Raw genomic sequence first — 6482 nt, 5'->3', positions numbered from 1 at the left:
TGAATGATTCAACCTTACATACCTAGGAATTTTAAGATTTTATTGAATTTCAGGTTCTTGAACTCTTTCTTCTACACTAGCATTTGCACCTTCATTCTCAAGATTTTTCGAAGCAATCTAAACTTGACTTAGGGTTTGAACTTGCTTTCCTTTATTTGAACTGACATCTTGATAATCTGAATCATATCTATAAGATCTAATTTGTCTCATATTACCTTCATCAACCTTCACATTAGCACTTTCAACCATCTTTCTCAATCTTTTGTTATAACACCAATATGCCTTACTTTTAGTAGAATAACCAAGAACGATTCCTTTATCACATCTAGCATCAAACTTTACAAGATATTCATCCCTTTTGATATAGCATTTATTACTAAAAATTCTAAAATATCTAATAGTTGAGCATGACCAAACCATAACTCATAAGGATTCTTACCAATATCTCCTTTGACATTTACCCGGTTAAGAGTGTATACTGCAGTACTCACAACTTCTCTCCAAAACACATGCAGAACATTTCCTTCAATCATCATGGTTCTAGTAGCTTCTTGAACTATTCTATTCTTTCTTTCTACAACACAATTTTGTTGAGGTGTCCTAGGAGCAGATAACTATCTCTTAACTCCATGCTCTTCACAATATGCATTAAACTCATCAAAAGTGAATTATCCACCTCTGTTGGATCTCAGACACTTCAACTTCAATCCAGTCTCAGTTTCAATTCTAGCTTTGAAAATCTTGAACTTTTCCAACACTTCAAACTTCTCCCTTAAGAAGGTAACCCACATCATTCTTGAATAATCATCAATCAGGAACATGAAATACATGTCACCTTGAAAGCTTCTTACTCTAGAGGGACCACACATATCAGTATGCACAAGATCCAACAATCCATTAGAATTAACTATTTCCTCTTGTAAGTAACTCTTGTCTACTTCCCTAATTGACATTCCTTACATACCAGATTAGAAGGATTTATTAACTTTGGTAGATCTCTCACTATTTGAGTATAACTTACCTTAACCATGCAATCAAAATTTATATAACACATCCTTCTATTCCATAACCAACGTTCATCAATCTGAGCAATCAAACAACTTTTTCCACTAACATTCAAGTGAAAGATATTACCTTTAGTCTTTGTACCTGATGCAATCTCAGTTTTGGAGCTACTCAAGATCTTACATTTGCTATTATTGAATTGCAAGTTATATCCCTTATCAACCATCTGACCAACACTCAAAATATTTTGCTTTAAACCTTCAACATACAATACATCATCAGTATTGTTCTTACCATCAAGAGAAATAGAGCCTCTACCATGAATTACCCAAGTTTTCTTATCACCAAATCTTACTATACCACCATCATACCTTTCCAAATTTACAAATTTACTCTTATCACCTGTCATATGATGAGAGAAACCACTGTTAATTACCCATTTATCTTTCTACTCAACTTTAGTAGCTAAAGATTTCTCCTCATTAATGCAGCTTGTAAAATATGTAGTTACATGATCATCTTCCTTGATAGCAATGAACACAAATTCATCTCCTAAATTTTCCTTATCTGACTCATCATCTGTCACACCTTCATCAAAAGCATAATAACACTTCTTCTGATATTTAGGCTTATATGGTTTAAATGGCTTCTTATAATTTCTCGCTTTCTAAACACCTTGATGAAAAATGTCCTATCTTATTACATGAAAAACATTTAAGAGGTAACTTCCCTTCACATTTAGCGACACCTTTAGGTAATCTTCTAGCAATAAGTTCTTTAAGCTCCTCAAGCTCTCTTTCTTTATCTTCCATCTCTTTCATCTCTTTCTCATATCTAGATACTCTTGTAGAACTTTCTCTTGGATCATATCTCTTCTTCCCAAAAATAGTATCTTTGAATGCAGATTCATTCTTAGAAAGATAGTCTCCAGACTCACTCATCCCAAAAGTAACAAGATTACCAATCAATATGTCTCTTGTTACATTTGTCACAGTCTGAATCTCATCAATAGAAATAGCTTAATATTTGTAAGCAGGAGGCAATGATCTCAATACTTTAGCAACAATCTCATATTCTTCTAATACTCCACCGATACATCTGATTCCGCACACAAGCTAATTCACTTTCTTCATAAATTAAGTAATGTTCTCATATTTACCCTTCAAGCTCTGCAACTTAGAAATCTTCACATGACTATCACCTTCATGCAAGGTCTCCAACTTTATCTAGATCTTATTAGCAGTCTCTAAGTACATTACATTAGTCATCTCAGAATCTAACAAGGCACCCAACAATGCTTCCTTGGCTCTAATATTGTATTCTACTTCATTTATCTCATTCGGAGTAGTAGGACCATTCTGAGGAATATTATATACATTCTTAGTAATCTTCCATTACTCTTGTCTAATGCATCTTAAATGACATTAAATCCGGATATTCTAGAGAGTGTAGTTCGTTCCATCAAATATCAAACTATCCTTCTTGAAAGAAAAGGTTGGCATCCCAAATCTCCTCAAGAGGTCAAGCTTCTTCAAAAGGATTTGGCTCTGATACTAATTGCTGGCAACAATGCAACAAACTGAGGTGGGGTGAATTAATTTGCACAAAAACTTATTTCAACTTAAACCACAAATCAGATCTCATAATTAACAATTAAAGCATGAAATGACACTACATCAATAACACACATAACACCAATATTTTTGATGTGGAAAACCCAGTTGAGGGAAAAACCATAGTGGGAACCTACCCATAATGAGATAATACCCTGTTAGGAGTAAATATAAATATTATAATGGGGAATGCATATACATTCAAGCACACTGCCTAGATCTCACTACTCAAATAAGAAACCCAGAAAGGCTACAACCTTTAGGAAAGGCCCACTACCTTACAAGAAGTCCCACTGAATTACAAAAGCATTCGAACAACAATCTGGATTACATGAACTATGAAAATAGCATATTCATATGCCTGAGTATAGTTCTGATTAAGCACACAGTTTGCTCTACAACACTTCTCTTCTCTCCTTCGCACTTCTAAGAGATCAAATAACTTGTTTGCACATACAATCGATCATACATACTCTTAAAGATTGCATACATTACAAACATCATAGACATCATAGACATACATCTGATATGATCATTAAATTTATTTATACAAGTCATCAACCTCTAAAATATAGGTCGGCTAAATCCTCAATACAAATTACAAAATTATAACCTCATGTGGTACAACAATACATGCGAACCAAAACAATGTTGGCTAAGACATTGTCTAGACCCAAATAATCACCACAAATACACAACACCTCCAATAATTACGCCTCAATCATCTACAACATGCTACAACCACCAAGAATGTCGCATAACATGAAGAAGATCACCAGATAAAGAAAATCTTTAATAATGCACACAATAATCAATGCGGACCACCAATACGCATAGAAAATGATCTAGATATATTCACAAGAAATGTGAATTCTACCACAACAATTGCAACAACTCGGATTACCAGAATCATCGTCATCTCTCTACCGGAGCTCAACAACATCAACATAACTGACTGTCAACCTGAAATATTCACTTGTGTGTTTCCAAATCATGAACCAATTGAACTGAGGATACACATCAACATCCATAACACGTCCCATCATCCGTAACTGAAGATATAAAAATTCCAGAGCATAAACTAGGATATCGAATAACATGAACAAATGATAAACATCCTCAATACCAGATCTCATAGCTCGATCAAGACATCATGCAGACCTCTGCAAATGGGAATGAACCATCTACAAATAACATACCAGAAACCCTTTAAACTGCATCCTCTCATCTACCAAACTATGTCATCCAACCAAACTGGAACACTGGAATACATAGGAGAATATGTTGATAGCAATGACAGCACATCATTTCAACAATCTTCTCAGCAACATCCAACATCTAATTCTCCTAACCAATGGTGAACACGTCTTGGTTAGATGGGCTATTTCTCTTCTTAAAAAAAATTGTTTCAAGTTAAATTTTGATGGTGCCCCCAAAGATAATCCTGATCCAGCATCAAGGAATGAGTTTAGTCACCTCATATGGGGTGGATCCATCTGATTTCTAGATTGCACCAATAATGATGTAGACTATGTAGTCCTCTTGGGTGGATTAGCATTGTGTAGAGAAAAATATTTAATTTTTTTGGATATTGAGGGAGATTGTCTCAGCGTTGTCAATGCACTCATGACTAAGCATACCCTTGGATGGAAATCAACCATGTTGTTGGACGATATCAATGCCATTCTAGATTAAATTGGTTATTTTACTATTATCATATATACCGAGAGGAAAACACTAAAGTGGATCTTTTATCCAATCACACCATTGACCAAAATGTTCAATCCATCATTTCGAATGATGCCTCTTCATGGATTGATCTTCACAGGATTGTCAGCACATGAAGATTCATTCCTAGCCCATGAATCAACCATTTGCTATAGACTATTCGATTCACATTATAAATCAAGGCAAGAAGGAGATAGTAAACAAAATGAGATGGAAAGAAGCTCTAAAGATTTGACCTTGTGGGTTAAGGAGTACATTAAAGTTCCTAAAGTTGGTTGTGATTGCAACTAGTGAGTTGTTGAGGATCAATTGAGGGAAATCTTCTTGCTCATGAAAGAAGACCTAGAGGAAGATGTTGTGAGGAATATACTTGGGGAGCTAAATATTAATCGATCCCATACCCATAATGCAAAAGTCCTTGAATGATTTGTCTATAACATTGTCAGGGCGAACGAGGATGTGAAATTAACAAGCAAAGAAATCAACTATTTGGTCTTGGTTGAGCATCGTGCACCAGTCATCAAAGAGTTGTGAAACCCACATATGAACCTAAGCATGGGAATGATTGCCAATGCTATCTACATTGTGTTAAGGTGTAAGATGCCTAGAATGTTCTAGAGAAATAGAGTTTTCTAGAAATAATAAATAGCTAGAAGTTGTCTAGGAAAAAGAACTTTCTAGTTTTAGAATTATCAAGAATTTTAGAAGCTTCTAAGCTAAGCTATAAATATGAAGCTAAGCAATGAAATGTAACACACAATGTATTGTAGATGAATATTGTTGCATTAAATATATTTAAGCTAGATTATTTTATTTCAGTCACTTCTATCTTACTAGTGCCCTATTTTTCCTTGTTCACCATTGCTATTTTCAGTTTATAATTATATTTTGGGTCTTTTTTTACATGGTATCAGAGCTAGAGTTGATTTAGAATTTATTTAACAAGGCTTAAGAGTTGTTGAATCAATATTTCTTTGAAAGCTAATTTTTTCTGCTAACATGGGCTCTTCAAATGAAGTTTTTCCTATCTTTAACGGAAGTGGTTTTGTAGATTGGAAGATTACATTCAAGAATGCTTTAAGAGAAAAAGCTTTGTGGAGGATAGTGAAAAAATAAATTAGAGAACCTCAATCTAGAAAAGAAAAGGAGCTATGAAAGTGCAAGTTGGAGCAAGCTAGAGGTATCACTGGTAAAGCTTTGAGCCCTAATCTTAATAGAAGATTTTTTGATATTGATGATCCAATAGAGTTGTGGGAAAACTTAGAAAGATATTATAAATATGCAGATATTGCCAATATGTTTACTATAGAAGAAAAAATGGTGAACTTGGATCCTAGTGATTTGAAAAAATGAGTGATTACTTTAAAGAAGTTACATATTCAAATGCTTAGCTAAAGAAAATAGGTGTTGAATATGCAAAAAAATATTTTCAATTGATTGCAATGGTTGAAAGTAAGCTTCCACAACCATAAAAGATATTTAAAGAATCAAGGAAAAAAGTTATTTAGTTAAATCCTAATGCTCCCCAACAAACTTTTGATCAATTTTGCAAATCATTTTTTAGATGAAGAAGTTCAACTAGTTAAAGAAGGTTATATTAAGAAGAATCATGCATATGCGGCTAAGGGAAAATAATTTTATATAAATATTGATGGAAATAAGAATTGGAAAAGTAATAATAAATTTTGAAATAATGATGGATCTAACCACTTTTCTAGAAATGATGGTGTGGAAAAGCAAGTGGGAAGAAAACCCATTATTTGCAGGTATTGTGGAGGTGAGAATCATATGGGGAAATTTTGTTTGAAAAAGAGGGACAATGAAAGGCAACAATATAAGCACAAGGATGAAATATTTAAGGATTGCAGGTGGATAGGCATAGCTTTATAGCCATATCCCTCAAAAAGGAAGAACAACCAAATGTGGAGGTAAGTGCTAGATCCAAATGTGAATCTAGTGTTAAGGGGGAATACTTTTCTTTAAACACTAATAAAGAATGGATTTTAGATTCAGAAGCATCATGTCATATGACTATCGATAGATCTTTGTTTATTGATTCTATGAGGGGAACAATTCAGATCAAGAAATTATTATTGGAAATAAAATGAAACTTCATGTATTAGGATTAGGGACTGT

This window comes from Cryptomeria japonica, chromosome 10 (assembly GCF_030272615.1).
Source record: "Cryptomeria japonica chromosome 10, Sugi_1.0, whole genome shotgun sequence".
In the NCBI taxonomy this organism is placed as follows: domain Eukaryota; kingdom Viridiplantae; phylum Streptophyta; class Pinopsida; order Cupressales; family Cupressaceae; genus Cryptomeria; species Cryptomeria japonica.
This window is presented reverse-complemented; position numbering follows the sequence as displayed.